The 13852-nt window shown below is 43.3% G+C and overlaps 1 protein-coding gene across 5 annotated transcripts in view; it reads right to left on the bottom strand.

Moving 5' to 3' along the window:
• LOC118023474 (zinc finger protein 33B-like) overlaps window positions 1–13852 on the bottom strand; it is a 51477-nt gene that overhangs the window by 35528 nt on the left and 2097 nt on the right. For 2 of the 5 annotated variants that reach the window (XM_035024656.1, XM_035024647.1), the window contains exon 2: window positions 2069–2127. The exons of 2 other annotated variants lie outside the window; for them this stretch is intronic. The gene's annotated coding sequence lies outside the window, so the exon portion shown is untranslated. Of the gene's footprint in view, window positions 1–2068; window positions 2128–3742; window positions 3780–4158; window positions 4246–13852 lie in introns of all 5 variants that reach the window. One more of the 5 variants, XM_035024633.1, reaches the window with a different exon arrangement.

A 13852-nucleotide genomic window follows, 5' to 3' on the forward strand; every position in this document is an offset into this window, starting at 1 on the left:
AACCAAATCAATCCTTAAGGGATCTAGAAAAACTACTAAGTGTAATGGACATTTACAACTTAAGGTTTAGGAAGAAACTTACTTAATGGGGTAACTGGTGTGTACCAAAACCCAAAGAGACTATGCCAGGGTCTGCTAACACTTCCTAAGTAATCTCTGAAAACCAGGCACAAGGTAAGGATGCCAGGTTTCATCCAGTAGGACAGAAAGAAGGTGAGAAAGGACAAGATGAACCTAAAGAAGAATGAATTAAGGATTAATGGAATGAATTAGAATGGCCAGAAACAGATGCATGCAGACACAGTAATATACGGGATAGCTGTGGCATTATAATTCATTGAGAAAAACATTAGTAAAGAACTGGTACTGGGGCGCCTGGGTGGCTCAGTCATTAAGCGTCTGCTTTTGGCTTGGGTCATGATCCCTGGGTCCTGGGATCGAGCCCCGCATCAGGCTCCCTACTCAGCAGGAAGCCTGCTTCTCCCTCTCCCACTCCCCCTGCTTGTGTTCCCTCTCTCCCTCTCTCGCTGTGTCTCTCTCTGTCAAATAAATGAATAAAATCTTAAAAAAAAAACAAAAACTGGTACTTCATGTGTTAAAAGGTAAAACTAGATTCCCTCCTCATATTATCTACAATAACGATTTCCATATTGGTTCAAGGCTTAAATATTTTTAATAGTATTAATATTAATTAAACAAAAATTTTAAATATTAAATTATCTTAAGTTAGGGAAGAATTTTAAAATTGAAAAATAAATAAAATGGAAAAGATCAAAAGATTGGTCTACATAAAAATATAAAACTCTAATAAAGCCAAAGACTCTGTAGAGGTAAAGGTCAAGGGACAGAGTTGGAGAACATGTTCACAACAAATATAATAGCCAAAGAATTACTGTCCAAAATATATCAAGTATTCTTAAAAATTAATATAGAAAAATTAAAAATGAAGTCTTTCACAAAAGCAATGAAAAGCCAATAAATAGGGGCTCCTGGGTGGCTCAGTTGGTTAAGCGACTGCCTTTGGCTCAGGTCATGATCCCGGGGTCCTGGGATCGAGCCCCATGTCGGACTGTCTGCTCAGCGGGGAGCCTGCTTCTCCCTCTCCCTCCACCTGCCACTCTCCCTGCGTGTGCTCTCTCTCTTTCTCTCTCTCTGTCAAATAAATAAATAAATAAAATCTTTTTAAAAAAAAAAGCCAATAAATATATGATGTACAAGCTCATTAGTAATCTCAGAAATGCAAATTAAAACGATGAGTTTTTCTCAGAAGTTAGATTGGCACTAAGTCTAAAGTCTGACAACACCAAGTGCTGGCAAGTAAGCAGGGTTAAGTAGCAGTCACACGTATAGTGCCACAGCCTAGGTGAGGGACATATTTATGCAGAGCTGTTTAAAGGACATGTAGGCCATTCAGCCTTCTTCCAGATATTCTATACCGCTGGACCCAGCAAGACCGTTAGAAAATTATGTACTCGAACTCTGTTATGAACCGAACATTTGTGTCCCACCACCAAAATTCATATGTTGAAGCCCTAATCTCCAATGTAATGGTATCTGACAATGGGGACTTTGGGAGGTAATTGGGTCATTAGTGCCCTGAGAAGAAAAGACACCAGAGAGCTTGCCACCTACTCTCTCCCCACCATGCGAATGAGAAGAGATCCATGCGCAAACTGGATGAGGGTCCTCACTAAGAACCAAATAGGTTGGCATCTTGATCTTGGAGTTACCAGACTCCAGAACTATAAGAAATAATTATTTGTTGTTTAAGCCGTCAGTCTCTGATAATGTTACAGCAGTGCCAGCATTTTAGTGCCCTAAAAGACTTTTTTCTCTGGTTCTCCTCTGCTGTCGGGAAGATCAGAGGCAAACTTGCAGCTCAAATTTGGTAACTCTGGGGCTTTATAGGACCAGGATTTATCAATATGCTGACTTTGCTCAGCTCTTGACCTGATAGTCTATAGGGTCTCTGATATTGATTTTCATCTATTTCTATTTTTCTATTTTAATTTCTGTTCCCTTACAAACCTCACAAAATCACGGTGAAACAAAGCAGGAATAAACTCACCTGTGATTCGTTCATTTCCTGTTGCTCTTGGAAAACTGAAGAGAACTGTAAAGGTACAGCTGGGAAAGAAGGTAAGAAAATGAGGTCCTATGCAACCAGGTGAGCTGTGCAGTTCTCAGGCTTATCCGCCTAGCAAGCTTCACACACACACAGCAGCTACATACAAAGCCTCTGTGGGCTGGGCCCTTCAACCCTAAGGGCAGGACAGAGCCTGTGGAGGAGCACCCAGTGTCTATGCTGACTCTGGTCACAGAGAGCTTAGAATGCGATTTTTCGTTGAATGAATGTAAACATTTCCGACTAATTTCCTACTAAGAAGAATTTATCTTCCCCTCTAGTGACCAAAAAAAAAAAAAAAAAAGTAAAAATCACTGAGAACTAATTAAACAAAGAACAATACAGGAAAGACATTGCCTTTATTTCTCTGCATGCCTAGTAACAATGTTTGGCCCTTGGGTTAGCATCCCCTCATCAGCATCCCCTGAAAAGTGGTGGGGTACTTTGTTTATTCTAACTTGGTTATGGTTTTTCAAAAAGATCTTTTAATAAAAAATTTGAGGTGACGTCATTGTTAATGGGGGACAGCAAGGAGTTCTCTGGGCATGCCACTAATAAATCATGTGACTCTAAACAAGTCACTTACCTTCTGGTCCACTTTCTTTTTCACCTCTTAAATAAAGGCAAAATTTTAAAATCTTCAAAGTCTTTATGCATTAGTTATTTGATTTTTTACTGTCAGAATAGAAAGACCAGTGATACACTGCTCTAGGTTGTAGAGCGAGCGCAGAGTAAAGGGAGTGATGAGAGTGAACAAGAAGGGCAATTTCTCCTTCTGTGGCTGGTGATTCCTTTTCCCAAAATGTGTCCTCACCAAGCCTCCTGTGAGGTCCCTCAGCTGTGCTGCCTACCCTTTGCTCATGCTGCTAGCCTTATTTCAGTTCTTAAAGCTGATCAATGGACAGCCTGCAATGACTTCTGGTTAAGGTGACATCACCTAAGCATTGCTCATTCTGTAGGAGGACCAAGAATTACTTTTGTCCTGTCAGTTTTAGGATATAGTCTTTCCTGGGACCCTTCTGTCTCTGTGTGGAGCTCTGGTGAGAGGTCTCACTCAGATCAAGGAGTGATCTTCCAGGTGAGGTTCCTGGGGACTACTCTTTCTTACCTCAAGAGCTGTTTTGCTTTAAAAGAGCTGGGACCTGAGCCATGGGGACAAATTAAATATGGTTGGAACTTTCAAACAGGACTCCCAATCTGACTCTCAGGTCATACTTTCCCAAAAAATCAAGGGCGTGGCCATCTACAAACTCAAATGAAGGCCTCCAAAGACAAAAGCTAGACAGGGCAGACCTGGCCCAGAAATTGTGCTGCCTGACCCAAGGGCTCAGAAGAATAACAAAAAATCCCATAAACACAAGGGCCAAGAAATTATTCAGTCCCCGTATGCTTCACAATTATTTTCCTGGATTCTGTAAAGACACCATCAGTGCTCAATGCTATGAATAACAATGCTGGGTTTTAGGCAGGGCAGTTTATTAGAAAGAACATGAGATGGAGAGAAAAACAGATCGAAAACTAGATTCCCACCGCTGCTGGCTGTGTGATCTTGGGTAAATCACTTTACCTTTGAGCCTCAGTTTTCCTCTTCTCTTAACATGGAAACAGCCAACTTACCTCCAATATGGAAGTGAGATCTCTTGATGACAAAAATCTAAATATATATAGCATATACGTTAACAGCGCAGAACCACTTCAGGTTGGTATTAAACCAACAGTCGCAGTCAGGTATTAAAATACTCTCACTCCGCACAACGGGAAACTGAATGTCATTCCCAGAGTTGCTCAGTAACTTGAACAGAGCTCCGGCAGGAGCGGCGACATTGCTCACAGATTCTGCAACCTCCCGGGACCTGCGCCCCCGTCCCCACACCGGACGCCGGCCCTTCCTCCTCCAGGCCGAGGCCACCCCCAGCCGCCCTGGGTAGGCTCAAGTGCCAGAGGTCCCGCTGCGGGGCCCCCTCTGCTGTCCCCCCCGCACCCCTGAGCCGAACAGACCCTTGTTGGCCCTCCACCAACCCTCCGGGACTCACCCGCCACTCCCCTAGCCGGTAGTACTGGCCCCTAGGGAGTGCAAAGATTCCGCGACCCTGGAAGCGCCACCCACGCAAAGGTGTACCCTGGGGAAAGACAATTTACAGATGCGGAGTGAAAGTGAACATAAGCAAAAGCAGCCCAGAAGTCCAACACCAGAATGAAAACTACATTTCCCATAAGTCTTCGCTCCCGTATCTTGGGGGGTGTTTACCAACACCCATTGTTAAATGGCAAAGAACCACCTTTTTCCATGTTACTAACACTCACCACAGGCCCCTTGTTTACCTATGACAAAACTAGACACAAAACCACCACATTCCCTTCTGTCTCATAAATGATCAGCCAAACCATTTGTCCCCATGACCAATCAGAATAAAGTACCTGTAAATTTAACTTGACTAAATTTTTCTTTTCCCCCACAGGACCCTGAAATTTGACTTACTCCTAAGTTTAAACAAGTATAGGAATGCCAAACAATCCCTCTCAAAACTTGGCTGACAATAATGAAAGGTATTTTCTGATCTTGCCCACTGCCCTGCTCCTGAAACCCAGTTCCTTCTTGCCTGTCTACACCTCCATTAAAAAAATGAGTTTCTCTCTTTAAGTTTTCTTTTCTTTTTTTTTTTTAAGATTTTATTTATTTATCTGAGAGACCGAGAGAGAGCACAAGCAGTGGGCAGGGAGAGGGAGAGGGAGAAGCAGACTCCAGGCTGAAGAGGGAGCCCGATGCGGGACTTTGATCCCAGGACCCCAGGATCATGACCTGGGCCGAAGGCAGACCCTTAACCGACTGAGCCACCCAGGAACCCTCTCTTTAGTTTTCATTGCTCTGTTACCAGTGCGAGAGTCTACATTGTGTAAATGGAGGTGTTGATTATTGGATTACCCACAAAAGATTTACGTGAGGATCCACGCTCCAATAAAAACAGCCAGCAGGAAAGTTGCAAGCCCAAAGCAGTTTATTAAGGACAGTGGAGAAGGGAGAGTGGGCAGGCCCAGAAGTGGTAACTGCATCAGGGATAAGGATGTCTTTTCTTTTATCCATGAAAAGATAAAACATAAAAAGATATAACATAAAAAGAAGGCTATGGGTCATAGTGATGAGGGAACAGAAGGCTGAGGACAAAGCACAAGCTGACACCCTGCAACCCACCCTCCCACCTCCTGGGTGGCATATGTGTGACATTCTTCCAGGAAGCTCCCAACTATCTTAATGTTAATGCCTTGCTAGAGGGAAAAACAACCATAGCTTGACAGTGGCAGGGCCTTCTGTATCCTGTAGATCCTCTTTAGCATTTGAAAGTTCTTTTGAAAACTCCCCTTTCCTTACTGCCCACAACTCTCAAGTATATAATCAGCCACCCCTCACAACCCCGGTGCAGCAGCTCTTTCTGCCCATGGGTCCTGTCCCTGTGCTTTAATAAACCACCATTTTGCACCAAAGGCGTCTCAAGAATTCTTTCTTGGTCGTGGGCTCCGGACCTCACCCCACCAAACCTCACTATATTCCAAAATCACATCAGTTAAAACACTCTCCAACAGAGATTGTTTCTAATCATCTAAGGGACTCCTCCTACCACTTCGGAGGGGGAGTTTTGGCCCTACAAGGTTCTTGTTGCAACTATCCTGGCCACCTTCCCCCATAGGGGTGGGTGTCTTAAAACCACAGTTTAAATAAATCATAATGAAGCTATAGGTTACCCTGGGGCAGAGATTGAAGAGGAGAGGCATGTTCTGCACCTGTGGCTCTGGGTCTGTCAGCCCTGGAGTGCTGGAAGCCCTAAGGCCAGGTTGTTGGAGGCACAAGGTCAGGATGTCGTACCCTCAGGCTTCTAATGTGTCACCTATTTATCACCGGCTCCTGTCTAACTGCCTACTCTGTGAGCTCTTTCCTATTTATAAACACACACACACACACACACACTTTTGTGATTAATCTTTCAGACATTTGCGGATCTTAAGATCAGAGCTGTTTCCCTAAGGCCATAGTCACCCTCTCCCATTGCAGTAGTCACCTCCCTTACTGCAAGTTTTTTTTCTTTTTCACTCAATAAACTTTATTTTTAGAGCACTTGTAGGCTTATAGGGAAAATGCACAGAAAGTACAAGGTTCTAATATACCTGCCTCCACCACACCCTCACCCCTCCTACAGTTTCCCTATTATTTATTTATTTATTTATTTATTTTTTTAAAGATTTTATTTATTTATTTGACAGAGAGAGACACAGCGAGAGAGAGAACACAAGCAGGGGGAGTGGGAGAGGGAGAAGCAGGCTTCCCGCCCAGCAGGGAACCCGATGCGGGGCTCGATCCCAGGACCCTGAAATCATGACCTGAGCTGAAGGCAGTTGCTTAACCAACTGAGCCACACAGGCGCCCCCAGTTTCCCTATTATTAATGTTATGGAACCCAAGTTCAGCTGCCAGTCCCTGGAAAAGCCATTACTCAAGAGACAAGTTTTTGATTGGAAAGGAATTTGAGCTTTATTCAGGAAGCTGGCAACCTGAGACAGAGGTGGGCTCTTGTTCAAAAGCCAACTCCAAGGGTTCTGCCCGGCTTAGGGGTTTCTTAAGGGGTGTAGGGTAGTTAATCTGCAAAGGGAGTGCAATGGCCTGCAACAATCCTTGATTATGTGCAGACTCCACGATACCAGCTACAAAAGTTATCTTAGTGCCAGGGAATTGTGTGAGGGGGGTTCTGGTTCTTGTTCCGTGATGTGCAGGAGTACTCTGTTCTTTCTGCAAAGGAAGGCAACATCTACAGATATACAAAGGGAGGTCAGTAAAATCACTTGTGTGACCAAAAAAAAGAAAAACATTTTGCTAAAAAAAATTGCTGGGCTAATCAGGAGGCCGAGACTGCTTCAAACAGACTTGCTGGCTTCTGTGGCCTGGGAAAGTTCTGGTCCTTCACTCCTCAAGGCCAGTGGTCTGCAAATCTCAAAGAAAGTAAATCCGTCTGTTGTAGGTCAAGGGACTTAGGTCACCAAGTAAGGAGTGTGTTAACTTGAAGCAAGTCAACCCTTAGGATCAGCTGCTGGGCTGTTACACTAACATCTTGCATTTGTATGGTATATTAGTTCCCATTGATGAACTAATATTGATATATTATTCCTAATTAAAGTTCAGAGTTCACAGTACAGTTCATCTTTTTATTGTACATAATATTAGGTATCTACTATTATAGTATCATAAGAAGAGTTTCACTGTCCTAAAAGTATCCTGTGCTCCCCCATACCATTCCCCCTAAACCTCGGGCAAGGACTGATCTGTTAATATTATTTCTATAATTTGGCCTTCTCCAGAATGTCGTATACTTGGATTATATAATATGTAGTCTTTTTAAATGTGTCTTTCATGTAGCAATATGCATTTAATGTTCCTTCATGTCCTTATGGCTTGATAGCTCATTTGTTTTAACTGCTGAATAATACTCCATTGTATGGATGTACCACAGTTTATTTAGCCCTTCACCTGCTGAAGAACATCCAATTTGCTTCCAGTTTTGGCACCAAATAGGGTACCTGATCAGCCAACCCCCTGAGAGGAAATGGGTATGATCTAGCTCTGCACCTCTGGTTCTCTGAGTCTGGTCTGTCCCTAGATGGTATTTGCCTGGCTTTGGAAAAGTAAGGGACTAGATCTCACCTACAGGCCATTGAACAACCGATGACCGTCAGGAGGTACAACTACCAAAACACCTGAAACAAACTTATACTTGAGCAGACACTAAGGACATATACCAAATATTGGGTCCTTATTATAGAAGTTCCTATTTCTAGAATATCAAGTTGGTGGTCAGCCGGCACTTTCACAGACACATAGTCCCTCTCTCATCTGCTTCTGCAGGATTATTGTGACTTGACATACAGATCTGGTTTGGTAGTCCCAGGGGGAGGGGGACAAGGAGAGAAAGAATCTCAAGCAGGCACCTCCCTGAGCCCAGAGCCTGATGCAGGGCTCCATCTCATCACCCTGAGATCATGACCTGAGCCAAAACCAAGAGTCAGACTCCTAACCGACTGTGCCACTCAGGCGCCCTAGTGCAGTGGTTTTAAATCATGATTACAGGGGCGCCTGGGTGGCTCAACCATTAAGCGTCTGCCTTCGGCTCAGGTCATGATCCCAGGGTCCTGGGATCGAGCCCCACATCGGGCTCCCTGCTCAGTGGGAAGCCTGCTTCTCCCTCCTCCACTCCCCCTGCTTGTGTTCCCTCTCTCACTGTGTCTCTCTCTCTGTCAAATAAATAAATAAAATCTTTTTTTAAAAAAAAAATCATGATTACACAATAAAATTACCTTGTGGTTTCTTTCTTTCTTTCTTTCAATTACTGATAATTCTGATGCCCGGGCCTCGCTACCAAGAGATTCTGATTCACGGGACTAGAGATTAACTCAGGTGTCAGTTTCTCTGTTTTGTTTTGTTTGGTTTGGTTTTTTTGCTTGTTTGTTTTTAAAGATTCCCAAGGAATTTTCTAGTTTGCAGCCAGGGCTGCAAGCCTAACCCTTTTATTTAACTGATAAGGCAACTCATAGAGTTTGACTCATCTAGATTGTCAAACATAGAACTGGTCCTAGAATTCTGATATTGGACTCATAGTTCTTTTTTTTTTTCTTTAATAAAGCTTTTACTATTTATTTATTTATTTTTTAAAGATTTTATTTATTTATTTGACAGAGAGAGACACAGCGAGAGAGGGAACACAAGCAGGGGGAGTGGGAGACGGAGAAGCAGTTTTCCTGTGGAGCAGGGAGCCCTATGCGGGACTCCATCCGAGGACCCTGGGATCATGACCTGAGCCCAAGGCAGACGCTAATCGACTGAGCCACCCAGGCGCCCCTGGACTCATAGTTCTATGCTCAAGTTTCATTTCCTCACATCAAAACCCTGTCCATTCAAAATGAGTTTCCCTCTTTACTTTTCATTGTTCTTTCCTATTTGTAAATACACACAGACACACGCATACACATAGACACATTTACACACTATATTGGCTGTTTCCTCTCTCCTTAATGCTGCTGTCCTGTGAGTTCACAGGTCTGTTTATGCCAAAGACACAGTGGTCAAGATTCTGCATACTTAATCAGCTAAGTCAGAGCCCCACAGAACCAGAACTGCTGCCAAATTCATAGTGATCACAAGATAAACACTTGCTCTGTTTCTCTGACACAGTTACTAGGTGTCAATAGGGGAAGAGGATTAAGAGGTGAAAACCTTCAGTTACAAAGTAAATAAGTTATGGAGATATAAAGTAAGCATAGGGAATATAATTAATAATATTGTAATAACTTTGTATGGTGACAGATGGTATAGACTCACCGTGGTGATCATTACATAATGTAGATAAATGTTGAATCACTATGTTTACACCTGAAACTAATGTCAACTATACTCCAATTAAAAAATAATACTTTATATGCAATAATTTTATGCACAAAAATTCCAAAGCCATACTGCTGTTAGTGCATACATACTGCACTTCTAACCTTTATTTCAGTATTTGCTTACATTTCCATCCCTTTATTTCAGAGTTAGGTTAGAGTTGGTACCTTGCAGAAAATGTATTCACCTGAAAACTCAATTGGTCTGCTAGAAGCATCCCATCTGATATAGAACTAGGAGTGAGCTGAGAAGTGATCACCTTTCCAAAATCTCTTCTCCCCCACATAGGTCAGTCCCTCCAAGGGAAGGGCGGGATGCCTGCTGCCCAAGAGGCTTTACCAGGCTCCATATGTGGGCATGTCCAGGGCTCCCTGACTTGCGTCCTAAGGTGGGAAGATCTAGATTGCCCTGGCCTAAAGATCACAGCAGAGCACCTGCCTCAGCAGCTGCACAGTCAGAGACATGACATGATTCCCCAAATTATAATGGGGAAGGGCTCCTGCTGGAGGTTAGTGCAGACTGCCCACTGCACAGATGGAGGGACCTGTCATAATAGTGATAGTAACATCCACAGTTACTGAATGCTCTTTAGTGAGACAGGCTTTCCATGTGTTATTCCATTTCACTTCATCACAACTCCATGAGGAAAGATCTATGACTCTCCTGACTTCATAGGTAAGAAATTTTGGCTTAGAAAGGTGAACCAGGGCACCTGGCTGGCTCAGTCAGAAGAGCATGCAACTCCTGATTTCAGGGTCATGAGTTGGAGCCCCATGTTGGGTGTGGAGATTACTAAAAATAAATAAATAAATAAACTTAAAAAAAAAAAAAAAGGTGAACCAACCAACCCATGATTACACAGCCAATAAGTGGCAAAGTCCAATATTGAAACCAGACAGTGTGATTCCACATGCTCTTTGCCACTGTGTCTTGTGTGCACAAAAGCAAATGAAGGTGAAATGTCTTAATATTTCTTACTGTGCCCAAGCTGGGGAGGAGCGAAGGGGCTCTCAGGAAAAAATGTCTCATTCGTCCCATATCTGGCAATGATTGTTCTGGGATGGAGCTTTACCCTCTTGTACAACGCAGAGCACACAGCCCTATTAAGAAGTGAGATGGTCTATGTCTGAGGAATCCCCTACCATCAGGTAGTTCTGTCAAGGGAACAGGCCTAAGAGGTTCTCTCTAATGCCTTAGGTTTGCTTACCTCCATGTAGAACAGGGTTTGTCTAATAGCCCCTCTTCCCTTTAAGTGAACATAGGCTCCCATAGTGGGTCAGCCCGGCCATGGTCCCCTTTCCTTTGTTCCCTTAAGTAGTTCTACTCTCCATTTCTATGCTCCCATTTTGCTTAGAGAGTTTTACTACCTACTTCTATAATTACAGTATACTTAGGGAGTGGGATTCTTGTTATTTAGGTAATCTTGATTTGTTGTGTTTGGAAATGAATACATGGATCTAAACTATACTGTGGTCATAAGATGTCAGGAGAGCCAGCGCATTCTTCTAGGAACTCGGAATGGACAGATGTGGTCTACATCAAGTTGACTGAGGTAATTAACTTCAGTGAAGAAAGCATTTTCCCCAGACCTCGTGCAGCTTATAATCCAGTGAGAAAAACAGTAAAACAAGTATGCAGTCAATTAAAAGTCAGCTTTCTCCAAAAGAAGCTTGGAATTTAATTTGTCGAACTGTTCCAAGCATTTCTCTTGTTTTATGTCATTTGATTTGAAGCACTATGAATTCAGTCATTTGCTGGTATTGATCAAGAAACATGAAAAGGTTGCTATATGATCTGAGAGACCATCAGTAGCAGTCACCTTTGATTATGACATTTTATTAAAAGACATTGCACACCAAGCAATATTTTTAAAAGGAAAAAAAAAAACAATGTTACTGTTTTTTCATTTTTGTATTTGATTTGGGGGAGGATGTATAATTTCTTAGTGTGGCTATAACTAATTACCACAAACTTGGTAGTCTAAAACCATACAAATTTATCATCTTACAGTTCTGGAGGTCAGAAGTCTGAAACAGGTTTCACTGGACTGAAATCAAGGTGCTGGCAGAGCCAGACTGCCTCCAGAGGCTCTAGGGGACAATCCTTTTTGTACATTTTCCAGCTTCTAGAAGCTCCCTACATTCCCTGGTAGGGATCCCTAATCTACAAGATTATAAATCCCCAAGGAATTAACAGAAATATCTGGTAGAGTTTTGGATTTCTACTGGAATTCTACAGAAATTGCAGGGAAGCAAACTTTATATCATTGAGGGCAGGCGTCAGAGTCAGGTAGAAGCCATCTTCCCAACTTCTTTATCACTAAAACAAGAGATCTATTTTATTTAACAAGAATGATATTTTAGTGCTTGTGTTTGGGGAAGCATGCTGTGCGGCACTAAAATGAGTTTAACCGCTGCCAACTCTCCCAGAGTGAGAAATATTGAAGGTACATAATCGTTGGATAATTAGTCAATTCTTTATTAGGCAATTCTTCCCAGGTATTGCTATACATCACTTGCACCCAGAAAATTAATCCCTGGATTATGTGATATGTTTGGTGTGAGGTGTGTTCGACAATCTCCAGAGATTACGGTTACTTGAGTGTCTTATAACCCAATACCATCTCTCTATCCCATCCCTCCCTACTCTGGGAGAGATCTCTGCACTTCTCAGAGCTCAGTAACGCTAAAGTGTGGGACAGCTTGGATGTCTGCAGAGAATGACAACAACCAGCAAATCTAGGAAAATAGATGCTCTTTAGTATTGAAATTGCTACTGCCAGAGGTGCCTGGATGGCTTAGTCAGTTAAATGCCCAAGTCTTGATTTCTGCCTGGGTCATGATCTTGGGGTCGTGGGATCCGGCCCCGCGTTGGGCTCTACGCTCAGAGTGGATCTCTCTCTCTCCCTCTGCTCCCCCCCTACTCACGTGCTCTCTCTAAATAAATAAATAAAATCTTTTTTTTTTTTTAAAGATTTTTTATTTATTTATCTGAGAGAGAGAATGGGAGGCAGAGAGCATGAGAGGGGGAGGATCAGAGGGAGAAGCAGACTCCCCGCTGAGCAGGGAGTCCGATGCGGGACTCGATCCCGGGACTCCAGGATCATGACTTGAGCGGAAGGCAGTTGCTTAACCAACTGAGCCACCCAGGCGCCCCTAAATAAATAAAATCTTTTTAAAAAAATGCTATTGCCAGCCTTACACATGAATATCTCCAGGCATTAACAAGTGGTCTCTTTAAACTGACAGCTGAACTTCACGAGCTTGTTACTCCCATGCAAATGACTGACAGGACCTCATTGGTGTCCTTAGTTACCCCCGCTCCAGAATTTCTCCAAGTGCCCCTAAATCAGGCCAAGCTATAGCACCTGCCATTCACTATTGTTGAGTACTCCAGCCCAGGTCTTTGCTAATTGCGGTCTACACGCTACTGCAGGCTCCAGCTCTTTGGAGATCACCCTAGCCACCAATGTCTCCATTCCTATTATGATGTGAGAACTGGAACCGCATTGGGACTAAGGGCCCCTACCTGTGGCCTGCCCAGCTTGAATGACTCACCCTCAGTCTGAGTCCACAGCTCTGTAGCTTGTCCCCAGCCAGGCCAAATGTGATATAGCCACCTCCACTGTGGAGTCCATGCTGAAGGGAAGAGGCCTTCTGGGACATTCCCCTTGATATCCACCCTTTCACACAGGTCTCCTCCTGAACTCCAGTACCATCCCCAACTGCCCTTTATCTGTATTCAACCATTCCTTTCCCACCTGAAGTCCACCTCCTATGTCATTCAGGCTGTGCTCTGAAAACTAATTCAAATAAATTAGGTATATACACGAGGGTATTATTTATAGCAGTGATTCCTGGGGGAGGGGCACAAAAGGGGAGAGGATTTGGGGCCTTAGAGCAAAAAAAAAAAGAAGTTACTTTTGCCAACACACGGAGATAATTTTTTTTTGTCACAACTGCAGGGTGCTGCTGACATCTAGTGGTTATAATTAAGGATGCCTCTTAAACATCACTAGTCCGCTTCCCACAACAAAGAATTATCCAGCCCAAATGTCAATAGTTGCCAAGGTTGAGAAACTCTGCCTTACATCTCTTTCTTAGAGGAGTTATTACTAAAGTTTCTCTTTTTTTTTAATTTAAAGATTTTATTTATTTATTTGACAGAGAGCTAGCGAGAGCAGGAACACAAGCAGGGGGAGTGGGAGAGGGAGAAGCAGGCTTCCCGCTGAACAGAGCAGGGAGCCTGATGCGGGGCTCGATCCCAGGACCCTGGGATCATGACATCCCAGGACCCTGGGATCATGAC

This window comes from Mirounga leonina, unplaced genomic scaffold (assembly GCF_011800145.1).
Source record: "Mirounga leonina isolate KUSES-001 unplaced genomic scaffold, KU_Mleo_1.0 Mir_114, whole genome shotgun sequence".
NCBI classification, from domain to species: Eukaryota; Metazoa; Chordata; class Mammalia; order Carnivora; family Phocidae; genus Mirounga; species Mirounga leonina.